This window comes from Camelina sativa, chromosome 15 (genome assembly GCF_030686135.1).
Source record: "Camelina sativa cultivar CO46 ecotype springtype chromosome 15, ASM3068613v1".
NCBI lineage: Eukaryota > Viridiplantae > Streptophyta > Magnoliopsida > Brassicales > Brassicaceae > Camelina > Camelina sativa.
Window position 1 is genome coordinate 17,880,958 of NC_141894.1, and position 11,329 is coordinate 17,892,286.

The 11,329-nt window shown below is 35.7% G+C and overlaps 1 non-coding gene across 1 annotated transcript; it reads right to left on the reverse strand.

Annotated features, from left to right (window-relative positions):
* Window positions 1-10,448: 10,448 nt before the first annotated feature.
* On the reverse strand, window positions 10,449-10,555 carry LOC147926785 (small nucleolar RNA R71). Its single transcript, XR_015583083.1, has one exon. It is a non-coding gene; the product is annotated as a small nucleolar RNA R71 (small nucleolar RNA).
* Window positions 10,556-11,329: the final 774 nt, after the last annotated feature.

Consider the following 11,329-nt stretch of genomic DNA (forward strand, 5'->3'; position numbering starts at 1 on the left):
GTTTAAAAGCCACTTGTACCCATTTTGTCCCAAAACAGGCTAAAACCAAGAAAACATTGTTTAGAAGCTGTAAACAGCTATGTTAGTGTTTCTGGGGTTAAAATGTGTCTTAATCCATTGAAACTAACTAATTATAAGACTTTAAGATAGATATGGAGAGTTTAAAAGCCACTTATACCCATTTTGTCCCAAAACAGGCTAAAACAAGGAAAACATTGTTTAGAAGCTGTAAACAGCTATGTTAGTGTTTCTGGGGTTAAAATGTTTCTTAATTCAATGCAACTAACTAATTATAGGAGTTTGAGATATATGTGGAGAGTTTAAAAGCCACTTATACCCATTTTGTCCCAAAAGAGGCTAAAACCAGGGAAACATTGTTTAGAAGCTGTAAACAGTTATGTTAGTGTTTCTGGGGTTAAAATGTGTCTTAATTCAATGCAACTAACTAATTATAAGAGTTTGAGATTGATGTGGAGAGTTTAAAAGCCACTTATACCCATTTTGTCCCAAAACAGGCTAAAACCAAGAAAACATTGCTTAGAAGCTGTAAACAGCTATGTTAGTGTTTCTGGGGTTAAAATGTGTCTTAATCCAATGCAACTAACTAATTATAAGAGTTTGAGATTGATGTGGAGTGTTTAAAAGCCACTTATACCCATTTTGTCCCAAAACAGGCTAAAACCAAGAAAACATTGTTTAGAAGCTGTAAACAGCTATGTTAGTGTTTATGGGGTTAAAATGTGTCTTAATCCATTGAAACTAACTAATTATAAGACTTTAAGAAAGATATCGAGAGTTTAAAAGCCATTTATACCCATTTTGTCCCAAAACAGGCTAAAACAAGGGAGACATTGTTTAGAAGCTGTAAACAGCTATGTTAGTGTTTCTGGGGTTAAAATGTGTCTTAATTCAATGCAACTAACTAATTAAAAGAGTTTGAGATTGATGTGGAGAGTTTAAAAGCCACTTATACCCATTTTGTCCCAAAACAGGCTAAAACCAAGAAAACATTGCTTAGAAGCTGTAAACAGCTATGTTAGTGTTTCTGGGGTTAAAATGTGTCTTAATCCAATGCAACTAACTAATTAGAGGAGTTTGAGATAGATGTGGAGAGTTTAAAAGCCACTTATACCCATTTTGTCCCAAAACAGGCTAAAACCAAGAAAACATTGCTTAGAAGATGTAAACAGCTATGTTAGTGTTTCTGGGGTTAAAATGTGTCTTTATCCATTGAAACTAACTAATTATAAGACTTTAAGATAGATATGGAGAGGTTAAAAGCCACTTATACCCATTTTGTCCCAAAACAGGCTAAAACAAGGAAAACATTGTTTAGCAGCTGTAAACAGCTATGTTATTGTTTCTGGGGTTAATATGTGTCTTAATTCAATGCAACTAACTAATTGTAGGAGTTTGAGACAGATCTGGAGAGTTTAAAAGCCACTTATACCCATTTTGTCCCAAAACAGGCTAAAACCAAGAAAACATAGCTTAGAAGCTGTAAACAGCTATGTTAGTGTTTCTGGGGTTAAAATGTGTCTTAGTCCAATGCAACTGACTAGTTATAAGAGTTTGAGATAGATGTGGAGAGTTTAAAAGCCACTTATACCCATTTTGTCCCAAAACAGGCTAAAACAAGGAAAACATTGTTTAGAAGCTGTAAACAGCTATGTTAGTGTTTCTGGGATTAAAATGTGTCTTATTTCAATGCAACTAACTAATTATAAGAGTTTGAGATTGATGTGGAGAGTTTAAAAGCCACTTATACCCATTTTGTCCCAAAACAGGCTAAAACCAAGAAAACATTGCTTAGAAGCTGTAAACAGCTATGTTAGTGTTTATGGGGTTAAAATGTGTCTTAATCCAATGCAACTAACTAATTATAAGAGTTTGAGATTGATGTGGAGTGTTTAAAAGCCACTTATACCCATTTTGTCCCAAAACAGGCTAAAACCAAGAAAACATTGTTTAGAAGCTGTAGACAGCTATGTTAGTGTTTCTGGGGTTAAAATGTGTCTTAATCCATTGAAACTAACTAATTATAAGACTTTAAGATAGATATGGAGAGTTTAAAAGCCACTTATACCCATTTTGTCCCAAAACAGGCTAAAACAAGGAAAACATTGTTTAGAAGCTGTAAACAGCTATGTTAGTGTTTCTGGGGTTAAAATGTGTCTTAATACATTGAAACTAACTAATTATAGGAGTTTGAGATAGATGTGGAGAGTTTAAAAGCCACTTATACCCATTTTGTCCGAAAACAGGCTAAAACCAAGAAAACATAGCTTAGAAGCTATAAACAGCTATGTTAGTGTTTCTGGGGTTAAAATGTGTCTTAGTCCAATGCAACTGACTAGTTATAAGAGTTTGAGATAGATGTGGAGAGTTTAAAAGCCACTTATACCCATTTTGTCCCAAAACAGGCTAAAACAAGGAAAACATTGTTTAGAAGCTGTAAACAGCTATGTTAGTGTTTCTGGGGTTAAAATGTGTCTTAATTCAATGCAACTAACTAATTATAAGAGTTTGAGATTGATGTGGAGAGTTTAAAACCCACTTATACCAATTTTGTCCCAAAACAGGCTTAAACCAAGAAAACATTGCTTAGAAGCTGTAAACAGCTATGTTAGTGTTTATGGGGTTAAAATGTGTCTTAATCCAATACAACTAACTAATTATAAGAGTTTGAGATTGATGTGGAGTGTTTAAAAGCCACTTATACCCATTTTGTCCCAAAACATGCTAAAACCAAAAAAACATTGTTTAGAAGCTGTAAACAGCTATGTTAGTGTTTCTGGGGTTAAAATGTGTCTTAATCCATTGAAACTAACTAATTATAAGACTTTAAGATAGATATGGAGAGTTTAAAAGCCACTTATACCCATTTTGTCCCAAAACAGGCTAAAACAAGGAAAACATTGTTTAGAAGCTGTAAACAGCTATGTTAGTGTTTCTGGGGTTAAAATGTGTCTTAATTCAATGCAACTAACTAATTATAAGAGTTTGAGATTGATGTGGAGAGTTTAAAAGCCACTTATACCCATTTTGTCCCAAAACAGGCTAAAACCAAGAAAACATTGCTTAGAAGCTGTAAACAGCTATGTTAGTGTTTATGGGGTTAAAATGTGTCTTAATCCAATGCAACTAACTAATTATAAGAGTTTGAGATTGATGTGGAGTGTTTAAAAGCCACTTGTACCCATTTTGTCCCAAAACAGGCTAAAACCAAGAAAACATTGTTTAGAAGCTGTAAACAGCTATGTTAGTGTTTCTGGGGTTAAAATGTGTCTTAATCCATTGAAACTAACTAATTATAAGACTTTAAGATAGATATGGAGAGTTTAAAAGCCACTTATACCCATTTTGTCCCAAAACAGGCTAAAACAAGGAAAACATTGTTTAGAAGCTGTAAACAGTTATGTTAGTGTTTCTGGGGTTAAAATGTTTCTTAATTCAATGCAACTAACTAATTATAGGAGTTTGAGATATATGTGGAGAGTTTAAAAGCCACTTATACCAATTTTGTCCCAAAACAGGCTTAAACCAAGAAAACATTGCTTAGAAGCTGTAAACAGCTATGTTAGTGTTTATGGGGTTAAAATGTGTCTTAATCCAATACAACTAACTAATTATAAGAGTTTGAGATTGATGTGGAGTGTTTAAAAGCCACTTATACCCATTTTGTCCCAAAACATGCTAAAACCAAAAAAACATTGTTTAGAAGCTGTAAACAGCTATGTTAGTGTTTCTGGGGTTAAAATGTGTCTTAATCCATTGAAACTAACTAATTATAAGACTTTAAGATAGATATGGAGAGTTTAAAAGCCACTTATACCCATTTTGTCCCAAAACAGGCTAAAACAAGGAAAACATTGTTTAGAAGCTGTAAACAGCTATGTTAGTGTTTCTGGGGTTAAAATGTGTCTTAATTCAATGCAACTAACTAATTATAAGAGTTTGAGATTGATGTGGAGAGTTTAAAAGCCACTTATACCCATTTTGTCCCAAAACAGGCTAAAACCAAGAAAACATTGCTTAGAAGCTGTAAACAGCTATGTTAGTGTTTATGGGGTTAAAATGTGTCTTAATCCAATGCAACTAACTAATTATAAGAGTTTGAGATTGATGTGGAGTGTTTAAAAGCCACTTGTACCCATTTTGTCCCAAAACAGGCTAAAACCAAGAAAACATTGTTTAGAAGCTGTAAACAGCTATGTTAGTGTTTCTGGGGTTAAAATGTGTCTTAATCCATTGAAACTAACTAATTATAAGACTTTAAGATAGATATGGAGAGTTTAAAAGCCACTTATACCCATTTTGTCCCAAAACAGGCTAAAACAAGGAAAACATTGTTTAGAAGCTGTAAACAGCTATGTTAGTGTTTCTGGGGTTAAAATGTTTCTTAATTCAATGCAACTAACTAATTATAGGAGTTTGAGATATATGTGGAGAGTTTAAAAGCCACTTATACCCATTTTGTCCCAAAACAGGCTAAAACCAAGAAAACATAGCTTAGAAGCTATAAACAGCTATGTTAGTGTTTCTGGGGTTAAAATGTGTCTTAGTCCAATGCAACTGACTAGTTATAAGAGTTTGAGATAGATGTGGAGAGTTTAAAAGCCACTTATACCCATTTTGTCCCAAAACAGGCTAAAACAAGGAAAACATTGTTTAGAAGCTGTAAACAGCTATGTTAGTGTTTCTGGGGTTAAAATGTGTCTTAATTCAATGCAACTAACTAATTATAAGAGTTTGAGATTGATGTGGAGAGTTTAAAACCCACTTATACCAATTTTGTCCCAAAACAGGCTTAAACCAAGAAAACATTGCTTAGAAGCTGTAAACAGCTATGTTAGTGTTTATGGGGTTAAAATGTGTCTTAATCCAATACAACTAACTAATTATAAGAGTTTGAGATTGATGTGGAGTGTTTAAAAGCCACTTATACCCATTTTGTCCCAAAACATGCTAAAACCAAAAAAACATTGTTTAGAAGCTGTAAACAGCTATGTTAGTGTTTCTGGGGTTAAAATGTGTCTTAATCCATTGAAACTAACTAATTATAAGACTTTAAGATAGATATGGAGAGTTTAAAAGCCACTTATACCCATTTTGTCCCAAAACAGGCTAAAACAAGGAAAACATTGTTTAGAAGCTGTAAACAGCTATGTTAGTGTTTCTGGGGTTAAAATGTGTCTTAATTCAATGCAACTAACTAATTATAAGAGTTTGAGATTGATGTGGAGAGTTTAAAAGCCACTTATACCCATTTTGTCCCAAAACAGGCTAAAACCAAGAAAACATTGCTTAGAAGCTGTAAACAGCTATGTTAGTGTTTATGGGGTTAAAATGTGTCTTAATCCAATGCAACTAACTAATTATAAGAGTTTGAGATTGATGTGGAGTGTTTAAAAGCCACTTGTACCCATTTTGTCCCAAAACAGGCTAAAACCAAGAAAACATTGTTTAGAAGCTGTAAACAGCTATGTTAGTGTTTCTGGGGTTAAAATGTGTCTTAATCCATTGAAACTAACTAATTATAAGACTTTAAGATAGATATGGAGAGTTTAAAAGCCACTTATACCCATTTTGTCCCAAAACAGGCTAAAACAAGGAAAACATTGTTTAGAAGTTGTAAACAGCTATGTTAGTGTTTCTGGGGTTAAAATGTTTCTTAATTCAATGCAACTAACTAATTCTAGGAGTTTGAGATATATGTGGAGAGTTTAAAAGCCACTTATACCCATTTTGTCCCAAAACAGGCTAAAACCAAGAAAACATTGCTTAGAAGCTGTAAACAGTTATGTTAGTGTTTCTGGGTTAAAATGTGTCTTAATCCAATGCAACTAACTAATTATAGGAGTTTGAGATAGATGTGGAGAGTTTAAAAGCCACTTATACCCATTTTGTCCCAAAACAGGCTAAAACCAAGAAAACATTGCTTTGAAGCTGTAAACAGCTATGTTAGTGTTTCTGGGGTTAAAATGTGTCTTAATCCATTGAAACTAACTAATTATAGGAGTTCGAGATAGATGTGGAGAGTTTAAAAGCCACTTATACCCATTTTGTCCCAAAACAAGCTAAAACCAAGAAAACGTTGCTTAGAAGCTGTAAACAACTATGTTAGTATTTCTGGGGTTAAAATGTGTCTTAATACATTGAAACTAACTAATTATAGGAGTTTGAGATAGATGTGGAGAGTTTAAAAGCCACTTATACCCATTTTGTCCCAAAACAGGCTAAAACAAGGAAAACATAGCTTAGAAGCTATAAACAGCTATGTTAGTGTTTCTGGGGTTAAAATGTGTCTTAGTCCAATGCAACTGACTAGTTATAAGAGTTTGAGATAGATGTGGAGAGTTTAAAAGCCACTTATACCCATTTTGTCCCAAAACAGGCTAAAACAAGGAAAACATTGTTTAGAAGCTGTAAACAGCTATGTTAGTGTTTATGGGGTTAAAATGTGTCTTAATCCAATACAACTAACTAATTATAAGAGTTTGAGATTGATGTGGAGTGTTTAAAAGCCACTTATACCCATTTTGTCCCAAAACATGCTAAAACCAAAAAAACATTGTTTAGAAGCTTGTAAACAGCTATGTTAGTGTTTCTGGGGTTAAAATGTGTCTTAATCCATTGAAACTAACTAATTATAAGACTTTAAGATAGATATGGAGAGTTTAAAAGCCACTTATACCCATTTTGTCCCAAAACAGGCTAAAACAAGGAAAACATTGTTTAGAAGCTGTAAACAGCTATGTTAGTGTTTCTGGGGTTAAAATGTGTCTTAATTCAATGCAACTAACTAATTATAAGAGTTTGAGATTGATGTGGAGAGTTTAAAAGCCACTTATACCCATTTTGTCCCAAAACAGGCTAAAACCAAGAAAACATTGCTTAGAAGCTGTAAACAGCTATGTTAGTGTTTATGGGGTTAAAATGTGTCTTAATCCAATGCAACTAACTAATTATAAGAGTTTGAGATTGATGTGGAGTGTTTAAAAGCCACTTGTACCCATTTTGTCCCAAAACAGGCTAAAACCAAGAAAACATTGTTTAGAAGCTGTAAACAGCTATGTTAGTGTTTCTGGGGTTAAAATGTGTCTTAATCCATTGAAACTAACTAATTATAAGACTTTAAGATAGATATGGAGAGTTTAAAAGCCACTTATACCCATTTTGTCCCAAAACAGGCTAAAACAAGGAAAACATTGTTTAGAAGCTGTAAACAGCTATGTTAGTGTTTCTGGGGTTAAAATGTTTCTTAATTCAATGCAACTAACTAATTATAGGAGTTTGAGATATATGTGGAGAGTTTAAAAGCCACTTATACCCATTTTGTCCCAAAACAGGCTAAAACCAAGAAAACATTGCTTAGAAGCTGTAAACAGTTATGTTAGTGTTTCTGGGTTAAAATGTGTCTTAATCCAATGCAACTAACTAATTATAGGAGTTTGAGATAGATGTGGAGAGTTTAAAAGCCACTTATACCCATTTTGTCCCAAAACAGGCTAAAACCAAGAAAACATTGCTTAGAAGCTGTAAACAGCTATGTTAGTGTTTCTGGGGTTAAAATGTGTCTTAATCCATTGAAACTAACTAATTATAGGAGTTTGAGATAGATGTGGAGAGTTTAAAAGCCACTTATACCCATTTTGTCCCAAAACAGGCTAAAACCAAGAAAACATAGCTTAGAAGCTGTAAACAGCTATGTTAGTGTTTCTGGGGTTAAAATGTGTCTTAGTCCAATGCAACTGACTAGTTATAAGAGTTTGAGATAGATGTGGAGAGTTTAAAAGCCACTTATACCCATTTTGTCCCAAAATAGGCTAAAACAAGGAAAACATTGTTTAGAAGCTATAAACAGCTATGTTGATGTTCTTATATTTTACCTTGTTTTCCCTTAGTTTATTCACATCTTTTGCATCTTTTTCTATCCATTTAGGCCATTATTATGTAGCTTTAGCACTAATCAGTCATTAGGGTTTAGTTGCATTGCATTTGCATCTTTTCATGCATAAACTGGTGATTTTGGAGCTCAAGGAGCATGGAAGCAATGGAGAAGAGATGTGAAGCAATCTTGAGGAGGAAACAAGGGAGTTAAGGCTGAAGAACCAAGGTCCAGAGTCCAACTCGACCGCGCACTCGACCAGACACTCGACCGTGTGCTGAGGAGGACTCGACCGAGTGGAGATTGCACGTGAGAAGCCAGCTCGACCCCTAGCTCGACCGAGCACAGGTCAAGTTGACCGAGCCGTTGATCGCTTTGACTTTTTCTATTTTTAGGGCTTCCACTTCCCCACTATATAAGACCTTGTACCTGCAGCCACCAAAGCGTCCAGACTTTTAGATATTCCCAAAAAAACCTAGTTTTTACCTTTTTTAGCATTATTCCTTTTGCATTTTATTAGATTTTGTACTTCTTTAAGAAAACTCTTAGATTCTTCAATATTGTTGGTTCAATAACTTTCTTAATATTGAGAATTTGAGTTTCATCCTTTGATTAATATTAAAGATCTCAGTTTTATCTTTCTAAAAATGCAAGCTTCAATATTTTCTGGGTTTTTGATTTGTTTCATCATGTCTTGTTGTGAGTAGTCTTCTTAGGATCTTGAGGATGGGTTAGGAAGGATTCATCTTGTGGTTTATGTGATTTGGTCAAGCTTGATTGTTGTAGATCTCTTCTAGGCTAGATGTTCTTAAGGCTGATCTTGAACTGAGAGGTTAAGATCTGATTTCAAGCTCCTTAGCATCACACTAATGTTTAAGGAGCATAGATAAGGCTAGATCTAGAGCTTACCATTAGGCTTGCTAAGAGATTAGAGGTCTTGTTTGGTTTGAGATGTATTGCTTAATGCCTGCTTGTGTAGATTCTTTACTGTGTGAGAACAAGTCTAGAATTGCATAGGTTTGATTGTTTCTTGACCATGAGAGTGGGAGAAATTTGTCTTAGATTTATATGTCTAGAGATTAGCTCAAAGTTTGCTTGAGATTTGTTGACCAAGTTAGATGACCACAATGATTAGTTCTTCCCATGAATCCATCCTCAGGAACCTTCTTTGTTTATTGATTTCTAAGTCTTAATCTTGTAGCTTGCTTGTTGTTTGATTGGTTTTAGTATTGCTCTGTTTTTGTTGTGTTGCTCTGTTTTCCGGATTGAACTAGCTCGACCTCCCACTCGACCTACACTCGGTCGAGTGCTTGCTCGAGTTCATCCCCAGAACTCTGGTTTATGATTCGTGCTTGTCTTGTTTCATTCCTGTTTCATTCCAGTTGCATACATTTAGCTTTTAGTTCATTAATTGTCTTGCATTAGTTCATTAGTAGTAGTTTCTATTTTTGTTCTTGCTTCATTACAGTTTCAATCATTCAGTTTCATTTGCATTTAGTTCTTGGTTCTTGTAGTTTACTTTCTGCATCTTTACATTTCCATCTTAGGATTGTTAGTGACAAACAATCATTATATTTGTCTTAACTTAGATTCATATGCACATCTTATCTGTTCACAAACACTTATTTAGGATTAATACCTCTTGTACTGCAATAGCATAAGGGGAATTGAAACACCCATCCATCATTCCATTCATATATCATCTTTGCATACATCCACCATCATTCACCACACATAACAAAAATAACTTGTTTCAATTTGGCGCCGTTGCCCATTTGAGTGTGTTTTTGTGACATTTAGGATCCATATTAGTCTAAGATTAAGTTCGTTTATACACTTGAATCTTCTGTTTCTGGGTTGAAGTTCCATTTCAGGTACTACTCGACCATCAACTCGACCACCACTCGACCGAGTAGCGATCGAGCACCTGCTCGAGCCAGACGCCGGATCTCTATAACCATCAGTTTCCAGTCGACTTGATCACCAACAAGAGCCTGTGCTCAATCACGTGCCTGGGAAAAATCGTTTGTGTTAGTTGATGCACACAAGGTCTAAAGGAAAGGACCATCTTCTCAAGCACATTGACAACATCCACAAGGTGACAAAGGGTTTGGGAACTAAGCAAAGGAGAGTTGTTCAGGAACAACAAGAGGTTATAGTAGCAATGGATCATCAGGATCAGGTTCAGAGACCAAGGAACATTGGTGCTGGAGATGCACCTAACACTCACAACCAAAGGGCTGGAATTGTGCCTCCAACTGTTGCCAACAACAACTTTGAGATCAAGAGTGGCTTAATCTCCATGATTCAAGCCAACAAATTTCATGGATTGCCAATGGAGGATCCACTTGATCACCTTGATGAGTTTGATAGAATATGCAGCCTTACAAGGATCAATGGTGTAAGTGAGGATGGTTTTAAGCTGAGGTTGTTCCCTTTCTCACTTGGGGACAAGGCTCATTTATGGGAAAAGACTCTCCCCACTGGTGCAATCACTACTTGGGATGCATACAAGAAGGCTTTCTTAGCCAAATTCTTCTCCAATGCTAGGACAGCAAGGCTGAGGAATGACATCTCTGGATTTGCTCAAAGGAGTAATGAGACCTTTTGTGAGGCATGGGAGAGATTCAAAGGATATCAGACTCAATGTCCTCATCATGGTTTCAGCAATGAGTCACTATTGAGTACCTTGTATAGAGGAGTGCTTCCAAAGATAAGGATGTTGCTTGACACAGCTTCTAATGGCAACTTCCTCAACAAGAATGTGGAAGAAGGCTGGGAATTAGTTGAGAATCTTGCTCAATCAGATGGCAACTATAATGAGGACTATGATAGGACCATAAGGAGCTCCTCCACTGATCAAGAGGACAAGTATAAGAAGGACTTGAAGATGGTCAATGAGAAGCTTGACAAGATCCTTCTTAGCCAGTCTAAGTCTATTCATTTCATTGGTGAAGAAGAAGCACAAGTTCAAGAGGGGGAGACTGAGTTTGCTGAATTGTGCTACATGCAGAATCAAGGAGGATTCAAAGGCTACAACCAAGGAGGTTTCAAGAACAACAACCTATCTTATAGGAGTACCAATGTGGCTAATCCTCAAGACCAAGTTTATCCACCTCAACAGCCTCAATAGCAACAAACCTACATCCCCAAACAACAACACCAAGTGTTCCAGCCTCAGTTGTGTCCCCCATATGAACCGGCACACACATTTGTCCGTACGACCGTACGGCCGTCCGTACGACTCACCATCGGGCCGTTCACCATTCGAAGGCCTTATAAGCCCATTCCGCCAAAGGGAAACCTCCAACGGTCGTCCACCATCTAGATCCTTCCTTTGTAGCCGTTGGAGTGAGTAGCAAGTGGGAAGAAGAAGTCACATGTGGTACTAAGGAGATGTCGCTTTCTCCTCATATTAGTGTGCATAGGATCCTATAG